The following is a 24607-nucleotide window of genomic DNA, read 5'->3' as shown; positions in this document are numbered from 1 at the left end:
GCCTTTTTAACTGGATTAACTGTGATGGAGGACTGCTGGCTAATTAAATGTAGCGCAAACGTAAATTTGACCAGATTAATCGTTCGTCGTCCTTTTTTTCACAGATTGTGTCTGTAATTCATAAACAAGGACTCGACATCCGGAAGGTACAACCAACAGCGGCAAAGGGCTACGAATCGTACTGGAATGAAAGGAACTGCAAACTCATCGTGACAGCGATCTACTATCGCTGGGGTGTAAAGCTAGTTCGCGTCCGTAGTAGAATACTACACGTGCACCCTGGGTAACGCTAAATGAACTAGCAAAGTACAAGCGACCAGATAATCCTTAGTTGATCTCCTGGTCACGGCAAATCACGATGAATTCTAGCAAAACGAACCCTTTGACTAGAGAACTCGGATCGCTGATTCGAGTCTGCCACCTGAATATTGAAGGCATAAGTAGAGCCAAATGCATGTACTCGCATAAAGTTTTAACAAAGAACGACATTGACGTAGTCGCAATTCAGGAGACCCATACTGAAGATGACGAGCAGCTAAGATCAAGGGGCATAATATCTGGCTATGACCTAATAGGCGCCACACACCACAGACATTATGGCACGGCAACATACGTCAGGAGAAATATCGAAGAAGTGGCTTTCGTATCAACATCTACCACAAACGAGATTCACGAAGTCATTATAAAAGTGGGTGAAGTCACAATAAATAATATATACAAGCCTCCAGGGCAATCGTGGCCCCCACAAGCCCTTCAAACCCTGCCTCACCCAGCAATATACGTGGGTGACTTTAATAGCCACCATGAACTGTGGAAATATCGAATATCTGACCAAAACGGCGAAGACCTGGTGAAATGGACAGAAGATCATAATACTCAACTAATCTTTGACGCCAAAGACCGAGGTACATTTAAATCAGCCGCTTGGCTAACTGAGACCTGCCCTGACCTCAGTTTTGTTACAACTGACAAGAACAACAAACCCCTGCCGGTCTCTCGCAGGGTACTTGAGGATTTCCCCCACTCTCAGCATCGCCCAGTGCTCTTAGAAATAGGTCTTACTATTCCCCTGATATCCTCTTATCCTCGTCCTAGATGGAACTTTGGGAGGGCAGATTGGGCTGCTTTCTCGGAGAAACTTGATAAATGCCTTGGATGGATACCCCCAACGTATAAGAACTACGAAAGATTTGTTGGAGCCGTCATCAGCTCAGCTAAAGTTAGTATGCCCAGAGGATTCAGAAAAGAATATGTGCCAGGATGGAGCGAGGAAAGTGAACGGCTTTATAGACAGTTTCTGGACAATGGGGATAAAGAAATTGCAGACGATCTATTACATAGCCTAGACGCGGCCAGGCGTGCTAAGTGGATGGAGACCGTGGAACAAATGGATTTTACAAGATCAAGCAGAAGGGCGTGGTCTTTGCTTCGGAGACTTGGAGGTGGAGGTAAAAATCTGCGAATGACCAGTGCTATGTCCCCAAATACAGTTGCGGTTCACATCAGCAAGACGTCCAGGGCCCCAAAGGAACGAGCCCATACTATAAAAATTAAAAAGGAGCTTAAAGAGCTAAAATCGACAGCAGAGAACAATACATCTTATTCCCAACCCTTTTCAGTCGAAGAGTTAAATATGGCCCTGAACGATATAAAACCAGGAAAGGCCCCAGGGTTTGATGGGATTCACCCAGAATTTCTGCTCCACTGTGGTAAATTTGCAAGATTATGGCTTGCGCGATTCTTCTCTAACGTGTTGCAAACTGGAAAAATTCCGCACACTCTCAAAAAGGCTAAAATTATTGCCATATTAAAACCGGGCAAACCGAGTGACCAACCTCAGAGCTACCGCCCAATCGCCTTACTCAGCATGATCTATAAATTACTGGAGAGACTTATGTACAACAGAATGAGCGAAGTCATCCTGGAGGCTGTACCGGTAGAACAGGCGGGCTTCCGGCCGAAAAGACGCTGCACGGATCAGGTCCTCGCTCTAACAACCTACATCGAGGCGGGCTTCCAAAGACAGCAAAAAACATCAGTGGTATTTGCTGACCTGACGGCGGCGTTCGACACTGTCTGGAGACAGGGCCTGATTTATAAGCTCCTCCGCATCGTGCCATGCCTAAAAACGGCTAACCTTATCAACGAAATGCTCTGCAATAGACCATTCCAGGTTGTCATCGGTAACAACAGAAGTAAATTCATGAAACTTAATAATGGCCTGCCCCAAGGTTCAGTACTGGCTCCACTGCTTTTCAGCATGTATATAGCCGATCTGCCTAGGACGAGATCCAAAATGTTCGGATATGCGGACGACTGGGCCTTGGCCACACAACATCGAGTGATGGAGGAAACTGAGATCACACTATCCAGCGATTTGACCACTCTAGGAAAATACTTCCGTGACTGGAGGCTCCAACCCAGCCCATCCAAAACAGAGGCCACTTGTTTCCACCTGAATAACAAATTAGCAAACAAAGAGCTCAAGATCCGCTTTGATGGCGGCATTCTTCCATATAATAGAACACCAAAGTATCTGGGCGTGACACTCGATAGAACATTGAGCTATAAACAACACCTTGTAAACACTGCTGAAAAAGTCAGAACTAGAAACAACATTGTCCAAAAGCTTTGTGGCACTAGTTGGGGGTCCACTGCCTCCGTTCTGCGTAGCTCTGCGCAAGGACTTGTCTATTCTGCAGCAGAGTACTGTTCCCCAATATGGTTAAATAGTGCTCACATCAAGAAGGTAGATGCAGTCTTGAACCAAACGATGAGGATGATCTCTGGAACGATCAGGTCAACTCCTGTCCAATGGCTGCCTGTATTGAGCCATATCCCGCCGCCACATTTGCGCAGAGAACACGCACTTGTCAGGGAGTGTCGAAAAATCCAAAATAGCCCAGATCTTCCTATCCACACCCTGAGTAATGGAATTGAGCAAAATAGATTGAAATCCAGACACCCCCCTCTCGCAAGTGCCAAAGATCTGGTAAAGAACGCTTTTATTCTTGAGGACCGCTGGAGAGAAGAATGGGAGGAAAAGACACCGCCTCAGGTTAACACTTTATTGGGAACATCTAACAGACCTCGGGGCTTTGACTTGCCCCGCAAAATCTGGTCTACCTTTAACAGGATCAGGACGAGCCACGGCCGCTGTGCGGACTCCTTGTACAAATGGAGCATAGTGCCATCACCACAGTGCGAGCGCGGCGCCGACAGGCAGACAATTCACCATATCGTGGTAGAATGCCCTCTGAGGGCCTACCCTGGGCCAACAAGGGACTTCATGGATGCGACTAACAGTGCAATCGATTATATTTCTAACCTAGATGTTTGTTTGTGATATTGTAACTGTTTTGTGTGTTATGTACTTTTAGATTTTTCATACGTGATTTGTACTTGCCATACGCTAAATAAATACTATCGCTGCTACTACCCTCGAGTACTGTACACAGAGAGCTTCACGAAAGATAGGCGACAAGTGAGGTTCGTAAAGTTCACGAGTCCCACCAGGTGCAGTGTCAGTTGTTTGTCACTAAACAAATGCACTTCACTGTGGGTTAATGTATAGTCCTTAACGTCACGACGTCTGCTGTTTCCTTCCTGCTTCTATGACTACTCGAGACTCCTCCACATTGTACTCTGACAGCTGAATAAATCTGTTGTCAACGTTCATATTGAGACTATCGAAGTGCGTTCTCTTCAAAATATCAATTTTGACAATGGCCATCCACTTCTCCAGCCGCTCTGCCCAGTTCCTTTCTCACTTCTTCTAACTTTGCCTGAAGAGCACGCATTCTACCATGCTGTTCCTCCATCACTCTGTTCCTACCACAAATCTAGCAACTCTGCCCAGACACAATGAAACCTCTTACTAAGAAGCTCACACCATACTCTACTACTCACGATCCGATGAAAATTAAAAGCCAACATCTTCTACCACTCTTTCTAAAGGTTTTGTGGGAAGGAAATGTATAAGAGAACGGTAACACCTATCAAGACACAGAATTTGTTGTTCCACAGATAGTTGGGTTCCAGGAATGGAGTATCAACAGTTTATTTATTTCTGTGTGAGGCACTTGCCAGACTAAATGATAAGCTGAGGTATCTTCTCTGATTTAACAAAAGCATTTAACTACGTGGGCCATGGCTTACTTTTGTATGCTATATTTTTGTATAAGTTAGAACATTACGAAATTAAAGGAAAAGTTGAACAATGGTTCATTTCATTTCTAGAAAATAAGAAACAGAAACCTGTGCTTCACTGTCAAAACAAAGAACAGATCTGAATATGACTGGGATACTGTATTGTGACGGGTTCCACAGGGTTCTGATATGGTTCCATTGATATCATTAAAATCTCCGACATCTCTGCGGCCGGAAGAAAGATCCTGCAAGAACGGCACCAACGACGTTTGAAGAGAATTGTTCAACGTGACAAAAGTGCAACCCTTCTGAAAATTGCCGCAGATTTCAATGCAAAGCCATTGACAAATGTCAGCGAGCGAACCATTCAATGAAACATCATCGATATGTGCTTTCGGAGCGGAAGGCCCACTCGTCTGCCCTTGATGACTGCACAACACAAAGCTTTACGTCTCGCCTGGGCCCATCAACACCGACATTGGATTGTTGATGACTAGAAACATGTTGTCTGGTCGGACGAGTCTCGTTTCATATTGTATCGAGCGGATGGCCGGGTACGGGTCTGGAGACAACCTCATGAATCCATGGACCCTGCATGGCAGCAGGGAACTGTTCAAGGTGGTGGAGGCTCTGTGATGGTGTGGAGCGTGTGAAGTTGGAGTGATATGGGACCCCTGTTACGTCTGGATACGACTCTGATAGGTGACACGTACGTAAGCATGCTGTCTGATCACCTGCATTCATTCATGTTCATTGTGCATTCCGACGGACTTGGGCATTTCCAGCAGGGCAATGCGGCACCCCACACGTCAAGAATTGCTACAGAGTAGCCCCAGGAACACTCTTCTAAGTTTAAACACTTCCGCTGACCACCAAACTCCCCAGGCATGAACATTATTGAGCATATCTGGGATGCCTTGCAACGTGCTATTCAAGTGAGATCTCCACCCTCTCGTACTCTTACGAATTTATGGACAGCCTTGCAGGATTCGTAGTGTCAGTTTTCTCCAGCACTACTTTAGAGATTAATCAAGTCTATGCCACGTCGTGTTGCGGCACTTCTGCATAATCGCGGGGGCACTACACAATATTAGGCAAGTGTGCCTTTTTCTTTGGCCCTTCCGTGAGTATGCAAACATATAACAGGAAAGAAAGCCATTTTCCCCCGACATGCTCTCTTGCAAGAATGCAACTCACTGAAGACGTATAGCAGAGCTTCCGTGAAACTTAGGAAAGAGAGAGGTACCGACAAGTGAAGCTGTGAGAAGACGCCGTGAACTGTGCTTGGCTAATCAATCAGTAAGAGCAGTGACGTCGTAACACAATGTTCCGGGTTAGAGTCTCGGTCCTGCCACGAATTTTCGTAACAGAAACAATATTTCCTTGTACCACTTCTGTGCAAGGCCGAGAAAGTTTCTCCATCGTTAATATGATCATAAGATCCACAGATAGGGCTTCACATGGCTGTTTACTGTGGGGCTTGACATCAGACAAAAGAGGCAAGCAATAATTTTGACGCAATTCACAGTTTCCGTGGCAGCCTTTACAAAAAACCACAGCTCTCAGGATTGAGTTCCCCACAGTCTAATATTCCTACCACGATGCAAAGCGCTCTTCACACTTCATCGTCCGACGCAGTGACGCGTTGTTGTTGCTGTGGTAGAGTAGTAATGGCACGGTACGTACGCGACGGTGTGTTCTACGACCGCAGCGCTCCCTTGCAGCAATTTGCGCTTATCTGGCTCTTAATTCACATAAAATTTAAATTCCCTGAAACCGACATGGCGAAATGATTGTGTGAAATTCAAAGGGGATCTCCAAAGATGTACAGGGCTTATCTCAAAGTTTATTAGGGAGACATCAATGTATGTTACAGTGTTTATCATGTTGAAGACAGGTGAACACTGAGATAAAAAAAAAATGGTTCAAATGGCTCTGAGCACTATGGGACTTAACTTCTGAGGTCATCAGTCCCCTAGAACTTAGAACTACTCAAACCTAACTAACCTAAGGACGTCACACACATCCATGCCCGAGGCAGGATTCGAACCTGCGACCGTAGCGGTCGCGCGGTTCCAGACTGTAGCACCTAGAGCCGCTCGGCCATCCCGGCCGGCAGGTAACAAGAGTCATGTGATACCTTCTAATAGCCGGCCGCGGTGGTCTCGCGGTTCTAGGCGCGCAGTCCGGAACCGCGCGACTGCTACGGTCGCAGGTTCGAATCCTGCCTCGGGCATGGAGGTGTGTGATGTCCTTAGGTTAGTTAGGTTTAAGTAGTTCTAAGTTCTAGGGGGCTGATGACCACAGCTGTTAAGTCCCATAGTGCTCAGAGCCATTTGAACCATTTTTTGATACCTTCTAATAAGGTGTCGGACCTCCTTTTGTCCAGCGTAGTGCGGAAATTCAAAATGGCTCTGAGCACTATGGGACTTAACATCTATGGTCATCAGTCCCCTAGAATTTAGAACTACTTAAACCTAACTAACCTAAGGACATCACACACATCCATGCCCGAGGCAGGATTCGAACCTGCGACCGTAGCAGTCGCGCGGCTCCAGACTGAGCGCCTAGTGTGCGGAAATTCGAAGTAGTGTGTACTTAAGAAGTCGTTGGAAGTCCCTTGCAGATTTACTGAGCCTTGCTGCCTCTATAACCGCCCATAATTGGGAAATAGTTGCAGGTGCACGGTTTTGTGCACGAATTGACATTTAGATTGCGTACCATAAATGTTTGATGGGTGGCCAAATCATTCATTCAACTGTCCAGAACGTTCGTCAGACCAATCGCGAACAACAGTGGCGCGGTGACATGGCGCATTGTCATCCACAAAAATTCCATCGTTGTTTGGGAACATGAAGTCTACGAATGGCTGCAAGTCGTCTCCAAGTAGCCGAACATAACCATTTTCAGTCTACTATCGGCTCATTTACACCAGACGACCCACTCAATTCCTTATAAACAAAGCCCACACCATTATGGAACTACCACCAGCCTGCTCAGTGCCTTGTTGGCAATTTGGGTGCACGGCTTAGTGGGGTCTGCGCCACACTAGAGCCCTACCATCAGCTCTTACCAACACAAACTGCGACTTATCTAACCAGGCCACAGCTTTCCGGTCGCCTAGGGTTGAACCGTTACGGCCACGATCCCAGGAGAGGCGCTGCAGGCGATGTCATGCTGTTTTTTTGGCAAAGGCCCTTGCCTCGGTCGTCTGCTGCCATAGCCCATTAAAGCCAAATTTCACCGCAATGTCCTAGTGGATATTTTCATCGTACATCCCACATTGGTTTCTGCGGTTATTTTACGCTGTACTGTTTGCCGGTTAGCACTGACGAATCTACGCAAACGCCGCTGCTCTTGGTCGTTAAGTGAAGGCCGTCCGCCACTGCTTTGTTCGTGGTCAGAGCTAATGCCTGAAATTTTGTACTCTCGACATACTCTTGACACTGTGGATCTTGCAGTATTGAATTCCCTAACGATTTACAAAACAGAATGTCCCATGCGTCTGGCTTCAACTAACATTCCGCTTTCAAAGTCTGTTGCTTCCCATCTTGTGGCCATAATCACGTCGAAAACATTTTCACATGAATCACTTGAGAATAAATGGCTGCTCCACCAATGCACAGCCTTTTTATACCGTATGTACGCAATACAACCGCCATTTGTATATGTGCATATCCCCATCCCATGATTTTTGTTACCTCAGTGTATAAAAGTATTTAAATTCTTAAAAAAATGTAAACAATTAAACATGAGTTTCAGTTTTACATATTCTAAGGAAGTACATAAATTTGGAGAAATTTTTATTCTCATCCGTAAATTTGCATTTAAAAATATGGGACCACTTTGAAAAACCGACTTGTCATTTCGTGACATATTAGTACATATAAGAAAAATCAGGCGATACTCATTTGTTTTTGATAGATTTTAGCGCCTTTACTCTGGATCAACGTTTTTATAGTTCGCAAGCTGTAATGCAATAATTACCCTACTCAGCTTCAAACCGATACAATACAACATGTATCTGTTGGTTCCTCTGAGTGACGTGTAAGTGATATCGTATCACGCTGGTCCACGTTACATTGCACATCAGCAGGCTACTCGTTTATTTGGTTCCGCCACCCCATCGGCAAGTCCAGCCAAGTGAAGTGTCTAGCGATAAGGGCAGCTCTACGCTATGTTGTGTTCTGGAAATAACGGATGGAACTATTTCGTAATATTGGAATATGAAAAATAGAGAGCTAACTAAAACTTTTTGTTGACTTATTTACTCCTCAGTTTTTCAGTTGACTTATTTACTGCTCATAGGGGAAGGAATGCAAACAACTCGTAACACAACTGAAACAATACAATTCCTAAATCGCCGTTCTAGAGCTCGGAGAACGGCTAGTCTTCAACTGGGCCGCAGCCAGGTGGCGCGGCGCCTATGTTCTCTTTGCCTAGAGGCCGCAGCTGTCTCGGTGTCGTCCTATAGAGGGGTCGGTCAGCGTACTAATGGCTGACGTCATCTGGCGCTTGACTTTTACGCCGGAAAAAAAAGTGGAGTAGAAGAAGCAGTGTTCCACTGACAATAAGGTAAAGAATATTAAGAAAATATTAACCCTACGAAAATTTTACAGCTCTTCTTGTTGTACTTCACTAGACGTCAAGATTAGCAGAAACAGTCAGAAAAATTATTCTATATGCTGTATTCGGCTTTAAAGGATAACAGAGAAAACGAGTGTTCGTCCTTGAACAACAAAACTCGGTTTTTGTGGATAGCAAACTAAATATCTTTAAAAAAGTCAAACATCGTTATTCCAGCGCCAAATTGTTAATTTAGACGAGACGTGGATACACGTTATTACGTGTACGGACGTGACAAGATGCAAACAATGTGTAAGAGTTTCACGCTTTTTTTTGTTGGGATTGTCGAGGTTACTGAATCACCAGTGGGGCTGTCTGCGTGGTGTCGAATTGGTTCAAATGGCTCTGAGCACTATGGGACTTAACATCTGTGGTCATCAGTCCCCTAGACTTAGAACTACTTAAACCTAACTAACCTAAGGACATCACACACATCCATGCCCGAGGCAGGATTCGAACCAGCGACCGTAGCGGTCGCGCGGTTCCAGACTGAAGCGCCTAGAACCGCGCGGCAACTCCTGTCGGCCGTGGTGTCGAGAAGTCCCATTAAGCAGAGTTCTCTGTTTCAAGATCTAATTTGGGCGTCGATATGCCTTTACTATGAGTTAGTGTGTGTCCACGCCGAAATAGAATCAATGACCTCGTGTCTACTCGATGTTAATCTGTAATCTGGTTTCCTTACATTAGCACGTCTACAATCTACGGGCGTCCACGTTCCTGGGTGAGAAACTCGCGTCCTTCGAATTTCTGCTTGTTGTTTCGTTCGCCGTCGTTCTTTCATTCTTCGTTGTACGTACGACGGCAGTACGTGCAGAAGCAACCTTGATGTGACCATGTCACGCGTTCTCGTCAGCTGAGCTATCACGATCCAGATCTTTTTCTCGAAAACCTTGCATTCTCCATTTGTCTTGTGGACGAACTGTTGGTGTGTCTCACGTACCATAGAATTTGCTGGTGACTGAAGGAAAAAACAACAACTTCAAACATTCGAACAAGGATATGTCAAAAACTATTACTAGCTTGGTTACATGGATCTATCGAACTGGTTTTCCTTCGTAAAGTAATTTAGTAGTTGTACTTGTTGAGGTGACGGGCAGAACTACTCTTACGGCAGACACAGTGCGTATGTAGTGTAATGTAAGTGTTTAAAAATAAACAAATACACTCCTGGAAATTGAAATAAGAACACCGTGAATTCATTGTCACAGGAAGGGGAAACTTTATTGACACATTCCTGGGGTCAGATACATCACATGATCACACTGACAGAACCACAGGCACATAGACACAGGCAACAGAGCATGCACAATGTCGGCACTAGTACAGTGTATATCCACCTTTCGCAGCAATGCAGGCTGCTATTCTCCCATGGAGACGATCGTAGAGATGCTGGATGTAGTCCTGTGGAACGGCCTGCCATGCCATTTCCACCTGGCGCCTCAGTTGGACCAGCGTTCGTGCTGGACGTGCAGACCGCGTGAGACGACGCTTCATCCAGTCCCAAACATGCTCAATGGGGGACAGATCCGGAGATCTTGCTGGCCAGGGTAGTTGACTTACACCTTCTAGAGCACGTTGGGTGGCACGGGACGTGCATTGTCCTGTTGGAACAGCAAGTTCCCTTGCCGGTCTAGGAATGGTAGAACGATGGGTTCGATGACGGTTTGGATGTACCGTGCACTATTCAGTGTCCCCTCGACGATCACCAGTGGTGTACGGCCAGTGTAGGAGATCGCTCCCCACATCATGATGCCGGGTGTTGGCCCTGTGTGCCTCGGTCGTATGCAGTCCTGATTGTGGCGCTCACCTGCACGGCGCCAAACACGCATACGACCATCATTGGCACCAAGGCAGAAGCGACTCTCATCGCTGAAAACGACACGTCTCCATTCGTCCCTCCATTCACGCCTGTCGCGACACCACTGGAGGCGGGCTGCACGATGTTGGGGAGTGAGCGGAAGACGGCCTAACGGTGTGCGGGACCGTAGCCCAGCTTCATGGAGACGGTTGCGAATGGTCCTCGCCGATACCCCAGGAGCAACAGTGTCCCTAATTTGCTGGGAAGTGGCGGTCCGGTCCCCTACGGCACTGCGTAGGATCCTACGGTCTTGGCGTGCATCCGTGCGTCGCTGCGGTCCGGTCCCAGGTCGACGGGCACTTGCACCTTCCGCCGACCACTGACGACAACATCGATGTACTGTGGTGACCTCACGCCCCACGTGTTGAGCAATTCGGCGGTACGTCCACCCGGCCTCCCGCATGCCCACTATACGCCCTCGCTCAAAGTCCGTCAACTGCACATACGGTTCACGTCCACGCTGTCGCGGCATGCTACCAGTGTTAAAGACTGCGATGGAGGTCCGTATGCCACGGCAAACTGGCTGACACTGACGGCGGCGGTGCACAAATGCTGCGCAGCTAGCGCCATTCGACGGCCAACACCGCGGTTCCTGGTGTGTCCGCTGTGCCGTGCGTGTGATCATTGCTTGTACAGCCCTCTCGCAGTGTCCGGAGCAAGTATGGTGGGTCTGACACACCGGTGTCAATGTGTTCTTTTTTCCATTTCCAGGAGTGTATGTTTAAAATAAAGAAGAAAACTTCTCCCTGAACTTCCTACTTTAAATTAATTTTTTGCTATTTGAAATTAAGAGTAATTATTGTCTTAAAGTTCATGCTTAGACATTATTACAGAAGAAAACATTTGCATGTTTTCGTTTTACAATAACTAATGTCCAAAGTGCTATTCGTCTTTTCTCGGTATATTTGACCCATTTTTTCGTGTACTTTGGGAACTCCAAAGTATCTGTGTAGTTGGCGGCAACCGGGTGCGTTTCGAAGTGGAACTGCCATTTCACCATTTGTTGCAGGAAACTCTTGGAAAAAATCTGTGGTGCATCTGCATGCAAAAAGAATCAAGGAGAGTTAAGTCTAGTGATATTCTTACAACTATACAGAATAAATATCTACTAAGAGGAGATGTGGGGTGTGTAATGGGTCCAAAACAAACAAATACTTTCTTCATTTACAATATAAAAAATACAGTATAAAAATAATAACTTCTTACTGTTAAAATCGAAACAATAAGTTTATTTCAAACAGAAAAAGTATAAAGTATTTTCCTTACATCAACATTAAGAAGGAAGTCTTGGTGCATTCACCATCCTAAAACCATGTTTCTTCTTTAAGTGGTGTTCATACCATCAGTGCTAGGGAATTTGTTTTGTTGATATCACCAAAATGGCTCAACTTTTCCAGAGGAAACAATTCTCAATTTTTTGAATTCTCTTTAGTTATACAGATTTTGACCCTCTCTTCATTTGGAATTATGAAGTTGACTACCAGTCCTCAAGATTTACAGATATCAAGCTATGTGATTTACCCAAAACTCGTTCATTCGAAAATATTCATAGACATCACGTTTGAGAAACGGGACACTTACTATAGGCCTGTGACATTCGGAGTTTCTGTTGTACTGCGACATGTACGCAGCTCATCAAACCATGCGGTTGTGCAACGTACTAAACATATCTTCACTTCCTTTGGTGAAGAGAGTTTCCTTCCGTTATTGAGCCAGTGCATGGAAAGAATTTCAGAAGAGTGCACATGAACCTTATTCACTGCTGGAAAGAAAAACGGTCAAAAAAGTATTATACATATTATGACTTTTTATTCAGTGCCGTCAGTAACAGTGCCAATCCCACACTGGGTGCGGGAATGCAGCGTAGAAGCTTCCACTGTGAGGTGCAGTATGTAGTATGAGTCTATCCAATAAGGCTATCCGACGAGATTTGCGGTGTCACTGGTCATGGGTAGTCTAACAACACACAGCCTTGCTTCCTAAGTATACAAAGATGTCTACTAGTTGTTACGTCACGCAACTGTAATCTTACTCAGCGTACTGCCTTAGGCATAAAACCTGGACGCCGACAGTAACTCCAAATAGTTCACGTAAGGCGCCAACAAGATCGGCGGCTCCTCAGAGTTCTAAGTTCGGCCATCTGCACGATCTGGCAACGCTGCAGGATGAGGAAATTTCTGGAGGGTGTGTTGGCTTCCGCTGAAGTTGTTTCAACACTGCATCTGATGGTAGTCTAGTAACCAGTCGGCCTTTGTCAGTGCAGCGGTGGGTTCACGCCGTTTGTGTTCCGCGCACTGAGAGAGTGCTCACCTGTGTTTACCTTCTATCGGCCGCCACTTGCGCACAGCCTTAGCCTACACGATAACACGATGAACCAGTACCGCAAATCAACCCACAAGTTTAGGTTCTGCAGCGTCTTCCCGTTCCCAAGGCACTCGAGTTAGAATGATTTCTATGCGAAAACGCAAAGATCTCTGTAACCGACATTATAGGCATCCATCTGTCGATCGTGAGTGGCACGGCCAATGTCAAGGTAGTTAACGAAGCTGCAGTGCAGATTTCGCATCAAGGAAACGAGTCGCGGCTTCCTATTTTGTCACGCTGATGGCAACGTGCGTAAAGTCAGCGTGGACCACGCCGGATTAGGCATGAGAGCCACCTGTGTATTGGAATTACCTTCTGAATTAACGGCCGAGGTAGTTGTTGTTGTGCCCCATCAAATGGCTCTGAGCACAATGGGACTTAACATCTGTGGTCATCAGTCCCCTAGAACTTAGAACTACTTAAACCTAACTAACCTAAGGACATCACACACATCCATGCCCGAGGCAGGATTCGAACCTGCGACCGTAGCGGTCGCGCGGTTCCAGACTGTAGCGCCTAGAACCGCACGGCCACACCAGCCGGCCTGTGCCCCATCCATATGGCACAGTACACAACCTCTTTTCAGATAAATGGATACAATTCAAGACTTACCCTGTCCTCGAAGGAGTCCGGCAGGTCCGGATCGACCTATGCTGCCACGTGCCACCATATCTTCAGATTGGCTGATGCCGCACCATTGTTATGTACTACGGCAAATCCAGGACATTTTCCGGGTGCGGCAAAGATGGACATCTGCATGCAACGCAGAATTACTCAACGCCCAGCCTCAAACTCGACGATTCAGTCGACACTAACCGTAATGCTGCTAACGTATGCGGCGGCACTTGTACACTACTGGCCATTAAAATTGCTACACCACGAACATAACGAGCTACAGACGCGAAATTTAACCGACAGGAAGAAGATGCTGTGATAGGCAAATGATTAGCTTTTCAGAGCATTCACACAAGGTTGGCGCCGGTGGCGACACCTACAACGTGCTGACATGAGGAAAGTTTCCAACCGATTTCTCGTACACAAACAGCAGTTGACCGGCGTTGCCTGGTGAAGCGTTGTGATGTCTCGTGTAAGGAGGAGAAATGCGTGCCATCACGTTTCCGACTTTGATAAAGGTCGGATTGTAGCCTATCGCGATTGCGGTTTATCGTATCGCGACATTGCTGCTCGCGTTCATCTAGTTCCAATGACTGTTAGCAGAATATGGAATCGGTGGGTTCAGGAGGGTAATACGGAATGCCGTGCTGGATCCCAACGGCCTCGTATCACTAGCAGTCGAGATGACATGCATCTTATCCGCATGGCTGTAACGGATCGTGCAGCCACATCTCGATCCCTGAGTCAACAGATGTGGACGTTTGCAAGACAACAACCATCTGCACGAACAGTTCGACGACGTTTGTAGCAGCATGGACTATCAGCTCGGTACCGTGGCTGCGGTTACCCTTGACGCCTGCATCACTTACAGGAGCGCCTGCGATGGTGTACTCAACGACGAACCTGGGTGCACGAATGGCAAAACGTCATTTTTTCGGATGAATCCAGGTTCTGTTTACAGCATCATCATGGTCGCATCAGTGTTTGGCGACATCGTCGTGAACGCACATTGGAAGCGTGTATTCGTCATCGCCATACTGGCGTATCACCCGGCGTGATGGTATGGGGTGCCATTGGTTACACGTCTCGGTCACCTCTTGTTCGCATTGACGGTACTTTGAACAGTGAACGTTACATTTCAGATGTGTTCCGGCCCATGGTTCTACCCTTTATTCGATCCCTGCGAAACCCTACATTTCAGCAGGATAATGCACGACCGCATGTTGCAGGTCCTGTATGGGCCTTTCTGGATACAGAAAATGTTCGACTGCTGCCCTGGCCAGCACATTCTCCAGATCTCTCACCAACTGGAAACGTCTAGTCAATGGTGGCCAGGCAACTGGCTCGTCACAATACGCCTGTCACTACTCTTGATGAACTGTGATATCGTGTTGAAGCTGCATGGGCAGCTGTACCTGTACACGCCATCCAAGCTCTGTTTGACTCAATGCCCAGGCGTATCAAGGCCGTTATTACGGCCAGAAGTGGTTGTTCTGGGTACTGATTTCTCAGGATCTATGCACCTAAATTGCGTGAAAATGTAATCACATGTCAGTTCTAGTGTAATATATTTGTCCAATTAGTACCCGTTTATCATCTGCATTTCTTCTTGGTGCAGCCATTTTTTATGGCCAGTAGTGTATATCCCGCCGCCTCACAGCGCCGCCCGCTTCCGTCATCCGGCCTACCGCACTTCCCCCAGGGACATCGCCTGGACGATCCATTGACCCGACTGGAGGCCGATCCTACTCCACAAACGATGCTGCGGCCAATCAGCGCTCAAGACAGAAATCGAGTCACCCATCGCGCCGACCGAGGCCTTCGTGCCGGAACAACACAGCTCCTTGCCGTCGTCCGACACAGAAATTCACATTCAGAAACAGCGTTCCCAGAGGCACGGCAAGTGGAGACGCAGGACGGTGTTTGAACAAGGAGATTCATAGTCAGTAGAAAACGACGGGCTGGCACAGCCGACGGGGATGTCTCAACCCATCGCTCCAGCAAACTGTATGACCTTTGTTATTCAGGATGAAACACGCATCTCCTTGCTGGCAACCTATGTGTCTCTGCTATGTCCGGAGGAATACATGGAATTTAAAATTTTAAAAAGGATTCGCCACTGGAACAAATCAATCGGTATATAATTTTAAAAATCAATGAAAACAGTCTCGATCGCATGTTCAGCTTTTCTATTTGTTGACAACCGGTTTCGGCTCTTTTCTCGGACCATCTTCAGGCTTACCCCGCCATTATGGCTGCTGGTGGCGGCAGACGGAGCCACGTGCAGACGGAGCCGCCATCAGCAGCCATAATGGCGGTGTAAGCCTGAAGATGGTCCGAGAAAAGAGCCGAAACCGGTTGCCAACAAATAGAAAAGCTGAACACGCGATCGAGACTGTTTTTATTGATTTTTAAAATTTTGAACACATGGAAGACGAGCAAGTACCTGCAACCACAGCGTGGAGTGACGATGGTGACGACACACGACCAGATCATAGGCATGTTGCAGACAGCGCCAGCCCCCTACATAGGCACCACGCCAGGCCATATCACAGATGAACAGAGAGGTGATGTGATATAACGGGTTCCATACTTGTTCAGTGATATGGTTGGCCCCTCCCCCCGACCGATCCCCCTCCCCCACCCCGCCCCTTGGCCCCCCGACAAACATATCGGGTTTCGAAGATTCATACCAACATAACTGGCACACAGATCTAACTACTACGTGAGATGCTCCAGACGTCAGATGTCAACATTGCTTTGTTGCAGGAGGTGAAACTAGATACGTGATCCAGTCAGCTGTGTTTCGGATGGCCTTCCTATATCCGATGTGACTCCACTCGCCTCCGTTAGGGAAATGGTTCTCACAACTTTGGGAACGCGACTCGTTATACACCCTGTCAGGACAACCTGGCTCTTCGAGTAATCCAAATTTACTCTGAAGATATATCCCCACACTTTTCCTCGAGAGGTACGACCACTGTGTCTTTGGGAGTGACTTCAACTGTATGCCGCACTCCAGAGGAGAGTTGCCACACTACACCACGTGTCAAAAACTTTGTTCGGTGGTGCGCGACCTACGTCTGACTGACACGTGGGAAATGTGTATGGTGACTGCCCTGTCACACATTTCTCACCAGCCATCAGCCAGCCAACTCGACCGGATATATGTCTCCTCCGAACTCCAGCCGGGCCTACAGGGCACTGATCTGCACGGCGCTTTCCCTGCACCACACGGTCTGGGGTGGCCGTGGACCGCGCAAGATGAACACTTCTCATCTACAAGACGAGAACTGCCTTCAGCGCACAGTCACAGTGAGGGTAACTCGTCAACGCTGTTTCTCCAGGTACTCTTCCACAATGTCATCGTGGATAGCCGTAAAAGGACGATCCAGCGCTTGCTGGTCTAGTATGGGAAAGAAGCAGCCAAGTGGCACCATCACATTATGGTCTATTATTACATCATGCTATGTGAACTCCACATCAAACCCCGTCTCTGGATAAGCAACAGAAACGGCATAGAATAAACGCGAAGTAATTGTCGTTGACACACCGCAAGCTGCAGAGTGTGATTGTGAGTTCGTGGTGACGTGACCTCGTGCGTGAGGAACCACTTTCCATGTACCACACAGTGGCCTAACTCCGTCGCCGCCGTCGGTAGCTCATTACGACCCTAAACACGCAGGACGGCCAAAGGTTACCATCCAAGAGGCCATCGTCGACGCCTTACAGCCACTTTTACGATGGAAGGAATATAGGCGAAGGAGCGACTGAAGACATGTTACGACATGTGACGTGTACTCTAGACGATACGGCGGCAACGTCACTGGTGGAGGAAATGACCCCAGACGATGTCGATGTGGCACTCGACAAAGGAGAAGTGGACACGTCGCCTGGACCAGACGGTCTGCCAAATGAATTTTACAGAACATTTCGCGACTTGATAATGTCGTTGTGGGTGGATATGTACTGAGAATTGATGACTGCCGACTTCAGTATACCGCCTGACTTCGTCACATGCCAACTGATACCGATGCACAAGCCCTCCCGACGTTCACCGATTGGTGCTTACCGTCCGCTCATCATGCGGAACGCGGACTTTACGCTCTATGCTAGACTTTTGGCAATGCATACATGGACCATACTACTCATGATCGTTTCCCCATAGGAGACACCACAAGTGGACTAAATCAATCTACTAATCTCCACCGGCGAATGCCGAGACTTGATAGCGCTACCAGCGTCTTGTTGCCTTCGTGCTGCGACCGTCTCCATCGGCTTCGACAGTGCCTTTGACAGAGTCCAACACTAATTTCTCCTGTCAGTAGCAGCCCGTCAGGGTTTCCTGTTGTCTTTCACCGACGTTCTACGAAGACTATTAACTGGTGCGGTCTCACAAGTGGAGCTCAGCGGTAGAGTGGCAGGAACGGTGTCCATCCACTGTTCCGTACGGCAAGGATGCCCCCTCTCCACGAATTTATACGCAGTTGCCTTGGAACCGCTCACACGTAGTCTACTAGCCACCATTCAGGTCTAACGCTACATGCTCATACCTTTCGCTGTCGAACATACGCCGACGACCTTCTACTTGTGCGATGGGGTGCCGAGATTCGCTTCGAGCTGGAGTGGATCATGCAGCACGGGAGTGTTCCTGGCTGTTTTATGAACGTTGCTAATTCGTTAGTCATGAACATCGGACGTGGAATTCAGCAGGACGAGGAACTGCCCCTATCTCAGGCCAAAAAACTTCGATACTTGGCCATCACCTTCACGAACAACATGCATCGTACGATGACAGCGAATTGCCGCAGATTTGTACAGTCAGTCCGCACTAACATCCACCAGCACCTACTTCGCAGCATGGACATCCTCCAACGTGTGGAACTCATGAACATTCAAAATTGGTTCCCGCCTATGCCGATGGTGCTGAGGCACCAATTACAAGCGGTATTTGGATTTTTTATTTCCACAGGGTCCACATTCAAGGTCCACTACGACTCCCTCACTCGGCTTCCAAGTGAAGCTGGACTGGTCCCTGTCAACGTGCGTGCGAGGGCAATGGCCTTACACATGACCACAATGATGAAACGATGGACTGGAAGCCACACGTTACTCATGCACAGTCTCCTCGAAATTCTAACGCTAGCCTCTGCTTTATCACCTGTGATGACCGCACATGTTGAACCCACTGTGTCCCTTATCTCCGACTTGGCCGCAGAATACAGATCTGTAGATGCCATACTTCCGACCACACGACCATCAAGGACGAACGATTTTTCCCAAATGCAACTGCGACACGTTCCCTGCAGTATCACAGAAGCCAAGCACTCAGAAGTTCGATGGCAAACAGTGTGGCGATCGATCCACATGCCCATTACTCCTACCGTAGTCAGGGAATTGAGGTATCGTGTTGTCATTCGCAAATTTGCGACGAAGTTCCGTCTCCTTGACGTTGTACTAATCGATTCCCCTTTGCGCCCGAGCTGTATTCGTCTGAACATCGACAAACACCGGTTGTCGTGTGCAACGTACCATGAAGTACGGCAGTTGGTGACACGCATTCTTGCTTGTTAGCTTGACGCCCTACCAGCGGTTGTTGAACCTCGGATGCTTCTCTATCCAGCGGACTGTCAGTTCCCACACGCCAACACACACACATGGTTTAAGGGCATGTCTGTTGCGTATCTCTTCCAGGATGGGGAGAGAAACCAAACCTCGGTTACTATTTTTAAACATTTTACGTACAGAGACTGATCCATTTTAAATGAACAGTGTAACGGAACATATTAAAGGCTTTACTGTACCGAAGTATGCGATACCCTCCAAATTCAACCAGTTTAACGAGTATTTATGATTATAGAAAAGTTATTGTGTATGTTAACAATGATTGCGTAACATGTCTCCATAAACAGTCAACCCATTAAATTATACTGAATAACTAACCAACACAAAAGTTAATATCACTTGATCACTGATACAGCAAATGTCTTCATGTAAAAACACTGAGTTCATCTTAAATAATTAATATGAAGTACGAAAAATAGTGTACAACTTAGGTATTTTGGATCTCCTTAAATAAAAATCACCCAGTGAAACCTATTTGTTCACTAGGAGAGGTTTCACTTAGTATTCACGAAATCAATCCTGTTTTAGACGAAAACCAATGTATTTCTTAATAATTCATGTTAATTACTTATTTATGCAAATTAGAGAAGTCAATTGACAAACTTCCAGAAAACGGACTTTTTGTAACAAAGAATTATTCTGTCAAGTCAACAAATCTGTCTGTCATTTCAATAACATGTTAAATTATGTCACTCGATGCAAATTAATAACTTTTCTGCACAAATTATGATAACAGATGTACATGTGACTTGTAAACTATATCTCTTTTTTGTAGTTCTTTGACAATGTTATAAATACGAGCAGCAAGAAGGGTCGAGAAGCAGTCGGAATGTCATTTTGGTACAGTGTGTTAGTGTGTTAGTGTGTTATTGTTTGAGGTGGATAAACAATGCAAAGAACATGTAAAGGAAGTTGTGTTGTGTCATAGTCTTTGGTGGACAGTGGAATTAAGATGGCCACCAGAGAAATAAATATTTGAAGTTTACATATTTGTTGGTTTCGTTCATCCTTTATCATCAAAAGCACATAAAACAAAACACGGGACCTCATGTTTTTAACCCTAGACAACCAGATTTAGAGCCAGCATCAACATCGAGACACAGCAGCGATCCAGCAAGCAGCAGTGATTACTACAATGCATTGTAATGGCGCCAACCTAACATCAAGTGCTAACAAGCTCCGTAAATGGGAGTGAAATAGTGCGATTATAGCAATTAGCAATATCTACGACCAGGCGACCATTACAACAGGTAAAACACAAAAACAGAAATTTTCTAGAATAGTTTCAGTTTCCTACTTTCGTTACTAATAGAGTAATAGAGTAATAGCTCGATCTTCCGTATGACTATAGGATATATCATTTCCACACCTCTAGTGCTAGTGGTCGGCGGCAGAGACATACGCTTATACATGCGCCGCCTGTGGCGAAGGCGTACAGACATTCGATTCGCTTATCGATGTATGATCGGCGGCGGTGACACGATGAAGACTTCTTCGCAGTTTAATTACTCCAAGAGCCGAATTCCATGCTTTGTCCAAATTAAAACCATTATCTCTATTTATTAAATAACTAGCTAATGTAATTTCTATAGCTTCCTTGAAGACAGGATTCGTGGTATGGCCCCATGGAATGGATGAATTATATCGATTTCTTGAGCATTTGAATTGCATCCATGATAGCATTAAATTTACTATGGAAATAGAAAAAGACGGCTGCCTCCCCTTTTTGGATGTTGTCGTTCGCCGTAAATGTGATGGCACATTAGGACATGCCGTAGATCGGAAACCAACGCAAAAAAATCTGTATCTTCATGCCAGTAGCTGCCATCACCCTTCACAGACCATAGGTGTCCTTAAGACCTTAGCGCATCGGTCGCACTGTATATCCGATAAAGGCAATTTGCAAGAAGAGCTCACATACCTCAAGAACATTTTTAAATCGAATGGATTTTCTCCGCAACAAATTCGTAGAGCATTCGATGGAAAACCTAAACAGGAGGTTGGGTGATGGGGAAAAAGATAGTAATTCATTCAGATGTAGTGCGTTTTTGCCCTATGTGGGTGCTCTTTCCTCGAGGATAGGCCGTATTCTTGAGAAACACTGTGTTAAGGTGATCTTCCGGCCCCCCACGAAGATTGCAGCGTTACTCGGCTCTGTGAAGGTCGATTTACAGCTTCGTAAACCGGGTGTGTATCAGATTCCTTCATGAAATTGTGAGAAGCCGTACGTAGGTCAAACAACACGCACCGTTCATGAGAGGTGTGTGGAGCATCGAAGATACACACGCTTATTACAGCCAGACAAGTCAGCTGTGGCCGAACATTGTATTGATACAGGTCATTCCATGAATTACAGTGATGTGAAGATTTTAACATCCACCTCTTCTTTTTGGGAATCTGTCTTCAAGGAAGCTATAGAAATTAGATTAGCTAACAATTTAATAAATAGAGATGGACAAAGCATGGAGTCCGGCTCTTGGAGTAATTAAACTGCAGAGAAGTCGTCATCGTGTCACCGCCGCCGATCATACATCGATAAGCGAATCGAATGTCTGTACGCCTTCGCCACAGGCGGCGCATGTGTAAGCGTATGTCTCTGCCGCCGACCAGCATCTGTGACCCGCATGCGCAGTACCGCCGCGGTGGAGCATATAAGGCCGCGCTTTGCATCTTGTCGTTAGTCTTGTGATTCACTCTGAGGATGGCCGGACGATACGCGGCCGAAATATCAGAGGAGGAAATTTTATTTGCGCGGCTGCATGCCCGAAAATTAATGAATTATTCATTACGCCGCGAGAAGTTAAAAATGCACATTGTTGCTAATTGTTCGATAAGGAGTCGGAAAGGTAAACATTTGATGGCACAAAACCAGAAGATCTGGTTCGTGCGGGATGACTTCACAGACAAATCCCCAGATAATTTTGTTTGTACATTGCAACTAAAGAGTTCTCAGTGCTGGTAGAAAATGCCTGCTGCGACGGACATATCCCTGTGGAGGAGCTAGTGGCACAACAGCATATTTGAGCCACCAGATGCAGAATATTATGTTCACACTGCGCTTTGCACGACGAAATGTACAGGGTGATTATAATTAAAGTTAAACATTCAAACCGCTGTAGAAATAACACCACTGGTCAGAATGACGTCAAATTGCAACGCAGTATTATCGGAGAATGGGGAAAACGTATGGTACAAGAAAAATAAATAGTTACAAATTGTAGCAATAGATGGCGCTGTAAGCATCATAATTTAGTAGATGACAAATGAATCATATATCAATGCCTAAGGTGGTACGTTTGACGTTAAAAAAACTGTAATACTCAGTGTGCATGAGTGTACAGGTGAAATATTGTTAGTTACGCAAGTCCTTCCACCACGGTAAGGTCATATCACATCGGACGGTAAGGTCATATCACATCGGATGGGAAAAATCGGTTTTTAACTTTCCTGAGGCCAAAATCCGAATAAAAAGCATCAATCGCATCGGTTTTTAATTGTTCTGAGGGCAAAAACTGCATAAAAAGCATCTATCATAATCAAATCAGATTATTAATTTCCTTGTGACTGGCCTAAAACATGTTCAATTAGCTGTCCACCGTTTTCTGCAACAAGTTGAAATCGAGAAACAGCATGTTGCACAACTGATCGAAGTGTTTCCAGGCTCACGTTCAGAATGTGTTGCGCAATGCGTGCCTTCAATGCAGCTAAGTTTGCAATAGGAACACTGAACACAACATCTTTCAGAGAGCGCCACAGTAAGAAGTCACACGGATTAATATCCGGTGATCGTGGCGGCCGAGCGGTTCTAGGCGCTACAATCTGGAATCGCGCGACCGCTACGGTCGCAGGTTCGAATCCTGCCTCGGGCATGGATGTGTGTGCTGTCCTTAGGTTAGTTAGGTTTAAGTAGTTCTAAGTTCTAGGGGACTGATGACCTCAGATGTTAAGTCCCGTAGTGCTCTGAGCCATTTGAACCATTTGATCGGGGCGACAAGGCTGTAGGGAAATGGAGGCTGACAATTCTAGCATTTCCGAAATGGCGCTTGAGCAGCTGCTAACCTGGATTCGCAATGTGCGGCTTTGCGCCATCTTGCATAAAAATGATCCCACCCACACATCCACGCTGTTGGAGAGCTGGAATGACGTGGTTGCGCAAAAGACACTCATAGCGCTTACCATCGAAAGTACAGGTAACAGGACCAGAAGCACCTGTCTCTTAGAAAACTATGGCCCTATGATAAATGATGCCGTAAACCCGCACCACGCAGTGACCTTTTCAGGATGAAGTGGTACTGGTTGATTTACGTGTGGATTTTCCGTTACCCATATTCGACAAATCTGTGTATTGACATATCCTGTTACACGGAAGTGGGCTTCGTCTGTCCACAAAATCTTCCACGGTCAATCATTGTCCACTTCCATGAGAGCAAGAAATTCTAAAGCAAAGGTCTCTCTTGCTGGCAGGTCAACAGGAAGCAACTCGTGTACATGGGTAATTTTGAACGGATAGCAAAGAAGGATGTTTCGAAGGATTTTATGCACCGTGCTCATGGGTCTGTCCAATGCTCTGGCAATTCTCCGTGCACTACACGTATGCACACCACCACTCTTCTCCTCCTGCATTGCTGTGGCCACTATCTCCACTGAAGTTGAATCAATTCGTTTGCTCCCATTACATCGCTGCGGCCGGAAATATATCATGCAAGAACGGGACCAACGACGACTGAAGAGAATCGTTGAACGTGACAGAAGTGCAACCCTTCCCCAAATTGCTGTAGATTTCAATGCTCGGCCATCAACAAGTGTCAGCGTGCGAACCATTCAACGATACATCATCGATATGGGCTTTCGGAGCCGAAGTCCCACTCGTACACCCTTGATGACTCCACGAGACAAAGCTTTACGCCTCACCTGGACCCGTCAACACCAACATTGGACTGTTGTCGACTGGAAACATGTTTCCCGGTCGGACGAGTCTCGTTTCAAATTGTATCGAGCGTATGGACGTGTACGGGTATGGAGAAAACCTCATGAATCCATGGAGGGGACTGTTCAATCTGGTGGAGGCTCTGTAATGGTGTGGGGTGTGTGAAGTTGGAGTGATATGGGATCCCTGATACGTCTAGATAAGGCTCTGACAGGTGACATGTACGCAAGCATCTTGTTTGATCACCTGCATCCACTCATGTCCATTGTGCATTCCGACGGACTTGGGCAACTCCATAAGGACAATGCGACACCCCACACGTCAAGAATTGCTACAGAGTGACTCCAGGAACACTCTTTTGAGTTTAACACTTCCGCTGGCCCCCAAACTCCCCAGACATGAAAATTATTGAGCATATCTATGATGCCTTGCAACGTTCTGTT

The sequence above is a fragment of the Schistocerca cancellata genome, chromosome 4 (assembly GCF_023864275.1).
Source record: "Schistocerca cancellata isolate TAMUIC-IGC-003103 chromosome 4, iqSchCanc2.1, whole genome shotgun sequence".
Taxonomy (NCBI): domain Eukaryota; kingdom Metazoa; phylum Arthropoda; class Insecta; order Orthoptera; family Acrididae; genus Schistocerca; species Schistocerca cancellata.
Note: the sequence above shows the minus strand (reverse complement) of the source record.